Below are 14331 nucleotides of genomic sequence, written 5' to 3'. Positions count from 1 at the left end.
TATAATAAAGCAGAATGCTGTGTCCAGTTCTGGACTGCCAAACATCTGGCAAAAGTGCCAAGAATGGAAGGTGGGTGTATACAGCTTTGTGAATCGTAAGATACGGAGGCCACGCTAAAAGATTTCTCAATACATCTTTAAAAGCACATACAATTTATCTAGGAACTGCATGAGCAAATAGATCTTGCGTGTATGGCTCTTCTCTGTTCAGACAATTGCCACTATGTGTGCCCATTTTGAAAAGTTTAATATGAATATTCAAATGTTTTGGAAGGAACAGAAGCTGGATTCACTAAAGACCTTCTCCACTAAACAATTAATGGGGGGATTTTAATATTAAGGGCAAGAAAACACAATTGTGGTATTAGGCACACTAACCCATTGTAGCACACTGGTACCACTTCAGTTACCTTGGTTCCAGTGCTATGAAATCCTGGGATATGTATTCTTATGAGGGACTTGAATCCTCTAATAGAGAGCTTTAATGTTGTGGTTCAGAGGAGTGCAGTTGAGTCGACTAGAAGAGAATTGAAAATTCCTCACCAAACTACTAATCCCAGAATACTATATGATGGAGAGACTGTCAAAGTGCTTAACTGTTTTGGTAATGGATCACTACTTGCTTCATGTGGGTTTCTTTCATCTGAATAATATTGTCAGCAAAGCTGACTGGTCCCATATTTCCACATACCTGTCCCACTCTCATAAGTAGACCTGTGACTTAAAACACTAGTGTGACATTCAGAAGTACTCTTTTTATTCAGAATTGTAATGCACAGAGTAAGGCTTCTGTTTATAACAGGTCAGCATTTTTCAAGTAACGTATTGAACACTGCCATTCATTTTTAATATTTGTTTGGCTGGGTTGTCTTTTTTTTTTTAATCTGCACACTTAAACTAATCTAATCTCCTGAGTCAATAAAACATATTTAAAGCTGTGTTAAAAGGAAATAATGTAAATAATGAACTTCTTTATCTGACTTGGATCACCACCCGTCCTGCCCACTGCCACTTGCCTTTTCTGCAAGACTATAAAAATTCAACTGTATAAACAAAGTAAAACAAACTAGAGTCAATAAATGTTTGGGAATGGTGCCAGCTAAAGTAGCAAGTGGCACTGTGATAGTACGGCCATTTGGTTGAGATGCTACTGTAGTCACTCTTTATGTACTTTGCTGAGATTTTTTGTTTGTTTAAAAATGAAATAAATAAATAAATAAATAAATAAATTGTTTGACCAGAAAAAATTAGTGGTATTGGGAGACCTTTGGGGACTGCACTTCCCTTTCTCATACATGAATTTTGGTTATATGAAACAAGCCTTGCTATATGAAACCCCATCATGGGGTTTTCCTGGCAAGGTTTGTTCAGAGGAGATTTTTCATTGCTTTCCCTTGAAGCCGAGAGCATGTGGCATGCCCAAGGTCACCCAGTGGGTTTCATGGCCAAGCAATTGAATCCTGTCTCCAGATTGGTAGTCCAACCCTCAAAGCACATTTAATTGGTCTTTGGATATTCTGAACTTCAACTTCTAGAAGCCGCATGGATCCTTGGAGCAGAAGTCCAGAACATCAGGTGGAGGTTAAAAGTAACTGGTGCAGAAAAGGGACTATTAGTCGGTGTAGCTATTGTGCAGGAGTGTAGCTAATCATGCAAATACTCCAGGACTAGCTCTAACATTAGGCAGAGTGAGGCATCTACCTCAGGTGACACTTGCTGGGGGCGACCATGTCAATCCTGGTTGGTCATGGAAACCCACTGCAAATGTCTTCATGTTCAGGATGGAACAAAATTAAGATTAAAAAAAATCAAATAGAAGAAATCAAAACTGACGAATTTACCATCTTTATGCTCTTGCCATGCTGCTTTTAAAATATCTGAGTACTGAATATCTGTCCAGCCCATGTGGTAACTGCAGCAAAATGATGTGATCTAAAGACCTCCTGTTCAGGGTCCCATTTATCTAACTATGCATTCTCTCAGAAAACTCGGGTCCATTTAAATTGCTCCCCAGCAGTTTTCTGACCTATCCTCCAAAACACACCACAGCTTGTAAAAGTTACTTTTTGAACTATAGTTTCCAAAATCCCCAAGCCAGCATGACCATGATAGTTAGACCATTCTGAGAGTTGCCACTGCTCATAATTTACTCCCTTTGGTTTTGGTGGGCAGGAGGAGAATTGGGACTACAACCATTTAGTTTTGCCACCTAAAGTTCTGCAAGCCTTGAGATTTCCTCAGTCCTACTACTACCTCTCTTTTATGGACAGATTAGGTTTTTAAGCAGCATAAGGATCAGCACCTGGAGAGCTACTTTATTCTACAACTCCACACACCCATTTCCCACCCCCACCTTAGGTATCAGAGCTATTACAACAGTTTGGGGTGGCTTTGGCCCAAAATGCACTTGAACTGCCCTGGTAGTTTCTTCTGAATCCTAAGTACAGGCACAAACAGCTGGCCAGTCATATTTCCTAGAACTTCAAGGCAGGCTCTTTTCAGCTAGCTCTAAAAAAGAAGGGAGGATGATCTTTGAAACCTGGACTCCTGCCCACATAGTACTGCTTTCCTAGGCAACCAAGCTAAAGCCCTAAGGATTCAAGGAACTCGTTTTCATGTCTTCCAGAAAACTGTTCCAAGGTTTTTCTCAGAATCAGTGACTGCTATGGTGGTCACTTATGAACTGAAGAAGAAGAAGAATGAAAAATGTGCTCCCAAAGAAAGAATACTAACAACAAAAAAGAGGCTGTGGGTTTAAAATTGGCATCTGCTAGATGCAAAGTGAGACACCATTATGATAATTTTAAAAGAAATACAACACATTATTACCAGAATGGTTCTGACTAAGTGATCAGTGAAGGCTGTGAACAGTTAAGATCCCTGATGCTCTTCCTTCTCAAGGTTGTTTATCCTTAAAACTGGACATCCCTTCAAACAGAGCAAGAATGAAAAACCTCTTGGCCCATCTGCATCTCTTTTTAAAGTCAATCTTGGTGTGAGCAGCCTTCAGCTCCTGCTTTTGGAGAAAGGCAATAAATAAGTATATTGGCTTAGGAGAGAAAGGCCAGCATAGGTTTTCATAAGAATAGTTTGCTAACAGAGGAGAAGAAAGCCATATGCAAAGTTTAGACTTCAAGAGGAGGAAGCTCAGTATCAGTCCACTCTGGGCAGGCAGGATTCAAACAGAGCCAAAAGAAGGCAGAAAGAGTCGGTTCTAAAGACAGTTTAAGGACTGAGCAGGCAAGAAGTCATCCAAAACCAAGATCTAGAGATACTTCCAGGAAATGGAAGTATGAAGGCAAACATAGATGTACCAGATACATACAGGGTCTGGAAGTGACATTCAAATATTGTTCCAACAGCCAGCTCTTTGGTTTGACAATGAGGCTTATAAACCAGAGCTCCCACAGCTCCTCAGTCATCTAAAAGAAATTCTAAATGCAAGAGTGGACGTGTTCATGAGTCCTTGTTTTATCTGTCAGGACTGCTTTTCTATAAACAGGCACTTCTTTGATGGGATGCCAGATACTGTCGCCCCTAAAAGGCTAGGCATCTGCTCAAAATTCACCTCTGAATCAGAACCAGAACTCTTCATGCCTCAAGAGAAGGAGCAGAAGTGGGCTTCCTGCAGGGTACCCAGATCTTCTTGGTATGTCCCAGGGTCCCATGAAGGGGACTGTTTTCTGGGAAACATCCAGTCCCAAAAAGCTCTAGTTCAGTGGTTCCCAACCTTCCTAATGCCGCAACCCTTTAATATAGTTGCTCATGTTGTGGTGACCCCCAACCATAAAATTATTTTCATTGCTACATGCAAATATGTGTTTTCCAATGGTCTTAGGTGACCCCTGTGAAAGGGTTGTTCAACCCCCAAAGGGGTCCTGACCCACAGATTGGGAATCACTGCTCTAGTTCATCTTCTACCATTCTACCAGAAGGATGGACATATAGCAAATAAAAAATCCACCAAACAATCACACATTTATTGGACCAACCAAAATGCACAATTACATGCTGCAAGCTTTTAAAGCTCCACTGGCTTCTTCATCAGGCAAGGTGTTAAAAACCATACTGGGGGGGGGGAGTGAAGATGGTAGTCATAGGCCTACATTCTGTTGTTTTTTGTTCTCAGTTCAGATGGTACTGAGGGGTATTACTTGAAGGCTGGAACTTCCTCCTTCTGGTCATGTGGTCACTGGGAGATTCTCAAAGTCCAGGAAACTTAACATCCATTTGCAAAACAAAAAAGATGCTTCTTTTCAACCCAACATGTCTCCATCCTTTGTGATGCTCAGGCCCCTTATGTCAGGTGGAGGACACTGAATTTATCATGCTTGCATCACGAGAACTTTCGGTGGTGTTTTCCAGTCTGCAAGTCATACCCCTCTGTACCATCTGAACTGAGGACAAAAAAACCCCCAGCAAAATGCAGGCCTATGACACAGCTTCAATTTTTCCCCTCCTGTATGGTTTTAAATACCTTGCCTGATGAAGAAGCCAGTGGAAGTTCGAAAGCTTGCAGCATGTAATTCTGCATTTTGGTTGGCCCAATGGAGAAAATGTTAGTGAAACAAAAATAGTGTAATAGGCAACTGTTAAAAGAACGGTGGGACAAATCTTCTTGTCAGCTCTAGACAACCATCTGCTTTGGTATATCCCACCATTTGGATCAGTACCCTTCATTCTCTTCTTTATTTTTATATATCTTGGTGCCCATCAAACTACTTTGCTCACCACTCTCACTGCTTCCAATTATAGGCTGTCAGAAAACTCCCAAGGATTTGAGCCAGGAATCTGAGACTTTCAAACTAAAAATTGACCTAAATAGGCAACTGTAGCTTTTGTGCAGTGAAGAATCAGAATCCTTCTGAGACACAATGGGAAAAGGGATATGCAACATTAGTCTTTCAGTTGACAGGCAATATGAAGAATCCCTGGACCAGCCAAAACAGTACAAGCCAGAGGGCTTCAGCCTTTATTTCAACAGAAAATTAGTTTATTTTGACAGCTGCATTTCAGATGCAAAGTTAGCATCCTGATCGCTAAGAGGATATCCTCCCAGTATACATTTAGGTCATTTTGTTTGATTGATTCATATCATTTTATAACAAAAAAAATCCCAAAAGCGGGTTCTGCGACGGCTAGAGCACCGCTGGCGGAAACACCTACGCTTAGCCGACAAGACTCTCCTAGACCGCCTTTTGGAGGACTACGGAGAGGTGATACGAGCAGCTAAGAACTCGCTCTATGCTGCTCGTGTCGCGTCCGCGGAGTCGCGTCCAGCAGAGTTGTTCAGGGTGGTCAGGGAGCTAACTCAGCTCCCTCCCGCCCCGAACCAGATCCTTGAACCTTCTAAGGCCTGCTGTGACCAATTTAACAACTTCTTCACGGATAAAATCTCTCGGATAAGCGAAGGTCTTAACGCTGGCATTGGAGCAGAACCTAGGGTAGAGGCATCCAGAGCCTCCGTGGACTCCATTAAACTGGATCAGTTTGAGTTGGTAAGTACCAATGATGTGGACAAGATCCTCGGAAGTGTTCGGAAGACAACCTGCTCTCTCGATCTCTGTCCCTCATGGCTAGCAGCGCAGGGGGGACCGGCAGTAACTTTGTTACTGCGACGGATTATTAATACATCTCTGAGGGAAGGGCAATTTCCATCTGAGTTAAAATTGGCCATTGTAAAACCTTTATTAAAAAAGCCCTCCCTCGACCCCCTGGTATATAACAATTATCGGCCAGTCTCGCTGCTGCCATTTTTGGGGAAGGTGATCGAGAGGGCGGTTGCAATCCAGCTTCAGTCGGTCTTGGATGAAACGGATTATCTGGACCCATTTCAAACTGGCTTTCGGGCGGGTTACGGGGTTGAGACGACCATGGTCGCCTTGCTCGATGATCTCCGTCTGGGCATCGACAGGGGAAGCGTGTCCCTGTTGGTGCTCTTGGACATCTCAGCGGCTTTCGATACCATAGACCATGGTATCCTTCTGGAACGCCTGGCAGAGGTGGGAATCGGGGGCACTGCGCTCCAGTGGTTCCGGTCCCACCTCTCTGGGAGGTTCCAGATGGTGCAGCTGGGAGACGTGTGCTCCGATAAAAGGGCCCTCACAACCGGGGTCCCTCAAGGAGCCATTCTGTCTCCCATGCTATTTAACATTTACATGAAACCGCTGGGAGAGATCATCCGGAGACATGGGGCGCGGGGTTATCAGTACGCTGATGATACCCAGATAGTCTTCTCTATGTCTCCGACTGATGCAGTGACCGAGGATGGCGTCTCTCCTCTCGTGGCATGCCTGGAGTCAGTAATGGGCTGGATGAGGAAAAACCGACTCAGCCTGAATCCAGAGAAAACGGAGGTACTCGTGATAGGTTCCCCTGGTCCAGGAATGGCGGTGGTTCCACCTGTCCTGAACGGGATCACGCTTCCTGTGAAGGACTCCATGCGCAGTCTGGGGGTGCTTCTTGATTCGTCGCTTCACCTAACATCTCAGGTGAATGCGACGGTCAGGAACACCTGTTATCAGCTTCGGCTCATTCGCCAGCTGCGCCCATACCTGGCCCAGAGGGACCTTGAAACGGTGGTTCATGCTCTGGTAACCTCTAGATTGAATTTCTGCAATGCGCTCTACATGGGGCAACCCTTGTATCACACTCGGAAGCTACAGTTGGTACAGAATATGGCGGCCAGGCTGGTCACTGGTACTTCCAGGACCAGCCATATTACACCAGTGCTTAAAGAGCTGCACTGGCTGCCTATTCGCTTCCGGGCACAGTACAAGGTGTTGGTGATTACCTATAAAGCCCTACATGGCTTGGGCCCAGGATACCTGAAGGACCGCCTCTCCCCATACATTCCGCCCCGCACCCTCAGAACTTCTGGGCAGCAATTACTTAGGGTCCCTGGGGCCAAACTCTCCTCTACTATGAGGAGGACATACTCCATCGTTGCCCTGACCCTTTGGAACACGCTGCCCACAGAGCTCCGCTCGGCCACCTCCCTGGCCCAGTTTAGAAGGGATTTAAAAACTCTTCTATTTCAAACTGCATTCCCCGAGTGAAGTCCCAGATGGCCTCCCTCTCTCCGCTGACGGCAAGATGGACGGCTGACCGGGGGTTTTTATATTGTTTTTAATTTGTCTTATGTATGTATTGTTTTTACCATGTTGTTCACCGCCCTGATCAATGGAACGGCGGTATATAAATAAAAGTTTTATTATTATTTATTTATTATTTTATTAAAACAATTTACAATAATGAAATGACAACAACAAAGTGCAATAAAACTAATTAATAAACATAATAAAATGAAGAAATAATAAAATATTTCATTACTGAGAGTCATTTTAGTGGTTTGATTCTTGGATTAGGAATCTGGAGATCAAAGTTTAAATCCTCACTCACCTATAGAAGCTGTAAATATAACCAATTTGTGAATAACGTTTATGTTCAACAGATTATGACAGAAGTTATATATAACTGGAAAATACAATCGAAAATGTATAACTGTATGTGAATATATAAATAAAGCTCACCTGAACTGAAAAAAATATAAATTAGCATAGGTAAATTAGGGGAAATAGTATTGTCTTCTATTTTGGTGAAGCGTTTCTCTTTGCAGTGTAAATGTATGCAAGCTTGCTGGGTGGAAGCGTGGCATTAAAAAAAACTGCCTGATTTTAATCTGAATTCACTTCTGCAATCTCTTCGTTCTGCTTACTTTGCTGAGACAAGGGTCTGGATACAAGCAAATTGACTGAGGCCAAATTCAGATCTCAAGAAAGAATGACTCTGGCAGCCAGCAGAAGTGGCAGCTTTTTATAGCCGCATTGTACATATTGAAGTACACTGTGCAAGAGTGAGACGATAAGAAATGTAAGCTGGCTGATGAATGGACCTTCCTTGCGTAAACAGTTAATGTGTGGTTAGATAAACATACCATGGTCTGCTATGGAATAGATGTAGCCTTTCATGCTTTGCAGCAAGGATTTGATTGTAAATGCTCAAAGTCAACAGGAAAACCACAAGTAGAAGACAAATGGCAATTCTGTAGGCTAATCTATGTACAGAGCTATAGAAGATTCATTGGGAGATTCAAGCAAGTAATCTAGATGCCTTATTTTTTCAGAAAACCATTATGACATAATAAGCCTTTTTAAGTGCTTCCAACTTGTATCAGATAAAGCTCTCTAAAATAAAATAAAAGTTAGCAATTAGATGGAAAAGTGGATCCCTGAATGGATCTCCATTGACGTCCCCTTGTCGTGGGGGAGAGGCTTGCGCACCCTAATGATGTTGTGAGCTATGCTGGCGGTGGTATAATAGCCACCGGCAGGGCCTCCCATGCCAGACAGGTCACAACCGAAGGGTCTGACCAAGAGCGCCAAAGGGTAGGATGGGCTCTCTAGCCTTATGGCAACCATCCTAGGAGAAGGAAAACTCTAATCCCAAACCCGGGCAGATGGTGCTCGTCTAACCCTGTAAGGTCAACCATCTAAGAGAAGGAAACTCTAATCAAACCTGAGGACCTCGCTGCTACCGTCCATGCTTGTCAAGGCCTCAGCAGACGAGCCTCTGGTTTAAACGGTGAGGCCAGTTCTGTGCACGCTGCGCTCCACCAGAAAAATCCATTGCACAGGCTCGAAGGATACATCCAATCTCCGAAAAAGTCCTGTAGCGATAGGCAAGGGACGAAATGGCAGGTGTAAAGATGCACTGGAAGCCGCAGACCCAACCCTGCATGCAGGCGGTTCAGGACTTTGGTTGCTTGAGACTGACTGGGGATGACAGTCTTTTTCGGCAGCATCCTAAATGACCAAGCAGCCTTTTTTAAGGAGAGCACTGCTTGCTCCATATGGAGAGGGGCCTAGAAAAGGTGGCCTAAAGAAAGCTCATCCCCAACAACCCGGTTGGCTAGCTGCGGCCAACAGGCATCTTCTGAGGCGGTCAAACAAAGACAAAGAGACAAAGGCACACACCAGCCTCCAAAGGTACAAATAGACTAACGCTTGCATGCTGGAACATCAGAACCATGCAAGATTCTGCAGACAGTGGACGTCCTGAGCGCCGTTCTGCTCTAATAGCCCATGAACTGTCACGACTTAACATCAACATCACTGCTCTTAGTGAAGTTCGTCTCCACGAGGAAGGCAGCCTTAAAGAACACGGTGCCGGCTACACACTCTACTGTTCGGGCAAACCCAAAACTGAAAAACATCTTTCAGGTGTAGGCTTCATGATCAAAAATTCCATTGCCTCCAAACTCGAAACCTTGCCAACAGGACACTCTGATCGCATTATCTCCTTACGCCTCCCACATGCTGTTCTGTTCAGTATATATGCCCCAACTATGCAAGCTGACCCTTTGGAAAAAGACAAATTCTACTCAGACCTACGCCACCTCATACAAAAAGTCCCTGCAGAAGACAAAATCATTATCCTTGGTGACTTCAATGCCAGAGTAGGAAAGAACTTCGAAGCCTGGAAAGTTGTTTTAGGCAAGCATGGTGTTGTTTTAGGCAAGCATGGTGTTGTAATGATAACGGATGCCTCCTGCTAGAGTTTTGTGCAGAACAGCAGCTGACTATTACAAATACCATCTTTCAGCAGAAAGATAGCCTGAAGACAACCTGGATGCATCCCCGATCCAAACACTGGCACCTCATTAACTATATCCTAGTGCGCCAGAGAAATATTCGCGATGTCCGTCATACCCAAGTGATGCCCAGTGCAGAATGTCAAACAGATCATCACCTCGTAAGATGCAAGCTAAATCTTCATTTTCAGTTGAAACCTAAGAGGGGTGGCATCCTAAAGAGGAGACTCCAAGTCAACAATCTTCAACAAGCTGCCATAAGAGACAACTTCCAGGCAAATTTGCAAACAAAACTTGAAGACCATCCTGTAGACTCTTCTCCTACACTGCTTTGGCAACATATCAAAAACAGCATCCTGCAATCTGCGGAAGACTCCTTAGGGTTCTCCCTCAAGAAAAACCAAGACTGGTTTGATGAAAACAACCAAGAGATCCAGGAGCTGTTGGCAAAGAAGAGAACTGCTCACCAGGCACACCTCGCCCAGCCATCCTGCCATGCCAAAAAAGCAGCCTTTCGCCTCGCATGTAGTCAACTCCAACAAAAACTCAGAGACATTCAGAACAAGTGGTGGATCAGTTTAACAGAAAAGACACAACGTTGTGCAGATCTGGGTGACTCCAGAGGATTTTATGATGCTCTTAAAGCAGTGTTTGGACCTACATATCAGATCCAAAACTCCCTATACAGTACAGATGGTCAAACACTAATCACAGATAAAGCTTCCATTCTGAACCGATGGGCTGAACATTTCCAAAGCCTCTTTAGTTCCAACCGAGTAGTCCAAGACTCAGCTATTCAACATATGACACAACAACCAATGAAGAAGGAATTGGATATAGCTCCCACTTTGGAAGAAACCATTAAGGCCATACAGCAGATGAAAAATGGCAAAGCTGCCGGGATTGATGGAATTCCACCTGAAGCTTGGAAACATGGAGGTCATGTACTCCATGCTAAACTCCACAAGCTCCTTGTGAGTTGCTGGGAAAAAGGCAAACTGCCATCAGATCTCCGAGATGCAGTCATCATCGCCCTGTACAAGAAAAAAGGAGCAAAATCGGATTGCTCAAACTATCGAGGTATAACACTGCTCTCCATTGCTGGAAAAATCCTTGCAAGGATACTGCTAAACAGATTAGTCCCTGCTATTGCAGAAGAACTTCTCCCTGAAAGCCAATATGGCTTTAGAGCTAATAGGAGCACTACAGACATGGTATTTGCCCTTAGACAACTGCAAGAGAAATGTAGAGAGCAGAACAAAGGACTCTATGTAACATTTGTCAACCTCACCAAAGCCTTCGACACTGTGACTAGAAAAGGTCTGTGGCAGATCCTGGAACGACTAGGATGCTCCCCCAAATTCCTCAAAATGATCATCCTACTACATGAAGGCCAGCAAGGTCAAGTCAGATATGGCAATGCTCTCTCGGAGCCCTTTCTAATAACAAACGGTGTGAAACAAGGTTGTGTTCTTGCTCTAATTCTATTTACAATCTTCTTCAGCATGATGCTCCAAAGGGCTACGGCAGATCTCAAAGAAGAAGGTGGCATTTATATACACTACTGTACTGATGGTAGCCTGTTTAACTTAAGCCGCCTGAGGGCCCGCACTAAGACTCTAAACTACCTAGTCTGTGAGCTGCTTTTTGCTGACGATGCAGCCCTCATTGCCCATACGGAAGCAGCTCTGCAGCGCCTCACATCTTGTTTTGTAACAGCTGCAGAGCTCTTTGGACTGGAAATCAGTCTGAAGAAAACGGAAGTTCTCTACCAGCCAGCACCTCAGGAAGAACACTACCATTCCCACATCACTGTAGGCACATCTGTGCTTAAGTCCGTCCAGCAGTTCATCTACCTGGGAAGCATCATCTCCTCAGATGCCAAGATTGATAAAGAGATCGATCACAGACTGGCAAAGGCATATAGTGCACTCGGAAGGCTTCACAAAAGAGTCTGGAGTAACAAACACTTGAGGCGAAGCACAAAATCAGTGTGTATAGAGCCATTGTACTGTCTATTCTCCTTTATGGGTCTGAAACATGGGTCACCTATCGCCAACACCTACGACTCCTTGAACGCTTTCATCAGCGCTGTTTACGCACAATTCTAAATATACACTGGACTGACTATGTGACGACTGTTGCTGTCCTTGAGCAAGCAGGAATCACCAGCATTGAGGCCATGCTATTGAGGACACAGCTGCACTGGGCAGGACACGTTTCTAGGATGAAGGACCATCGCCTCCCCAAAATAGTATTCTATGGCGAACTCACCACGAGTCAGCGTAAGAGGGGCGCCCCAAAGAAGAGATACAAGGACTCCCTGAAACAACATCTCAGGCTTGGCCAAATTGATCACCAACAATGGTTTGCCCTGGCCTTGCATCGGGAGGCATGGAGATGCACTATCCACGATGCTGCAGCCTTTTTCGAAAGCTCACAGCGAACGAGTCTCGAAGAGAAACGACAATGCAGAAAGAACCACAACCCAGAAACATCACCCAAGGAGACTTTCCACTGTGCTTTCTGCAACCGGACCTGTTTGTCCCGAATTGGCCTTTTTAGTCACCAACGCGCTTGTACAAAGCGCGAGATGAGTCCTTCCTGAATTTTCGTTCACGAAGCAAAGCCAGAGGGGGGATCCCTGAATTCTATCCCCTGCAAACTGAATGGCATCAGAGTCTGAGCCTCCACTTCTGATATCAATGGAGGGACTCAAACCGTTGGTATCATTAGCTCTCTGTTGTCTCAGTTAGGAGCCAGCTTTGCCCCTAGGCCATGTTCCCCCCCCCCCCCCGACAACCAAGGAACATGGGTTATGGATAAAACACAAACTCAGTTGTGTGGCAGAGGAATGAGCTTTAGTTCACCACATTATTTCCAAAGAGGGGAAGTGCAAACTCAGTTGGGTTGCCCGGGGAGCATTCTTTGAGTCATACAGCACAGTCAGGACTTGGCTGTGTTCTCTCTTCTATGCATTTTGTAATCAGCAAAGATAGATAAAGGAACAAAACTCAGGCTGGGAATCCAGTTATTATTTCTAATCACTGGTGGAAGATAGGAAAAGGTTTTACCTCTATGTAGTCTGCATTCCCAACTGGAATTAAGACCAGTGCCTGGGAAAAGCCCATTGTACCAAGGGATGGCTTCGATGAAAGAAGGGCTTCCCAACATCCACTGCAGGTAAGATGGGCATCCTCTGTAGATCAGATTATTCTCAGAAATCGGTTCCCCATGATACAGATTGTACCTCAATCCCATGGTAATAAGCAATCTATCTAGCTTATTATTATAGCACAATAACAAACAGGCTATTAAAAGCCCAAACTGCAAAACCCTTGGTGCAAACTGACACATGTGTTAGAAATGAGTGGATGAAGATAGCTACCATATCACCTCTCAGTCTTCTCTTCATCAAGCTAAACATATCCAAAACTTCAACTGTTTTTCATGTGGTTTTGTTGACCTTTTATTACCTTGGCCATGGTCCTATGGACATATTCCAACCTGATAGCCTCCTTGAACCCAGAACTGGACACAGCATTCTACATTATGTCTAAGCAAAGCAGAATAATAGAGTGATATTGCTACTTCTCTAGATCTGCACACTATAATTTTGTTGCTGCTGTCTAGAGGTTCATTGGCTTTTTTGCCACCACATCATATTTTTGATTCATTTAACTTTTAAGTCTACTAAAACATCTACTTTATATACTCATATATAAGTCTAAAAATTTAGGTTTAAAAACTGACCCAAAAAACCTGAGTTGACTTATCCACAGGCCCATGTAAGTACTGTATTTTAATGCGCGCGCGTGCACACACACACACACACACACAGTGAAAGGCAAGAGTTAATCTGCCCTGGAAGCACTGACCCCCTTCTACTCTCTCAGCCATCCAGCTTTTAGTATGTGCACAAAGTTAAGCCTGTTGGAATTTTGTAAGTTATTTGGCATTGGTTTTTTTGTGTGTGGGTTTTTTGGGTTATGTGGCCATGTTCTAGAAGAGTTTATTCCTGATGTTTTGCCAGCATCTGTGGCTGGCATCTTTCTCTGACGATGCCAGCCACAGATGCTGGTAAAACATCAGGAATAAACTCTTCTAGAATATGGCCACATAGCCTGAAAACCCACAAAAAACTATGGATGCCGGCCATGAAAGCCTTTGACTTCAAATTATTTGGTATTGTTTTCCTTTACTTCAAGCTTTACATCTTTCATTACAAGTCAAGTTTTACACTCAACTTATCCATGGGTCATATCAAAATCCATAATTTTGGCCCCAAAATCTGCCCTCAACTTATATATGAGGTCGACTTATAGTCGTATATAAATGGTAGTTCCTTTTCACGCATACTGCTGTCAAGCCATGTCATCCTCCCTATATTCATCCAGTTTATTGTTCCTACCCCCAAATAGAATTGTACATATATTACTGGTGAAATTCATATTTTCCCAGTTCTCCAATCTGTTAAGATCATCGTGAATCTTGATTCTGTCTTCTGAAGTATTAGCTATCCCTCCCGTTTGTGTCGTCCCCAAATGTTATGAGCATGCCATCTAGTTCTTCATCCAAAGTCATTTATAAAGATGTTGAACAACATTTAATCTAGGACAAAATCCCACTTGGCACATCTCTCTAGGATGAAGAAGAATTGGTGAGCACTTGATTTGTTCATGAGCCCAATACATATCTAACAGAAGCATTCTCCAAGAATCTTAAAAGATTCTAGGCTG

Source organism: Sceloporus occidentalis, unplaced genomic scaffold, assembly GCF_023333645.1.
Source record: "Sceloporus occidentalis isolate IW3139 unplaced genomic scaffold, rSceOcc1.0.p SCAF_2, whole genome shotgun sequence".
NCBI classification, from domain to species: domain Eukaryota; kingdom Metazoa; phylum Chordata; class Lepidosauria; order Squamata; family Phrynosomatidae; genus Sceloporus; species Sceloporus occidentalis.
This window is presented reverse-complemented; position numbering follows the sequence as displayed.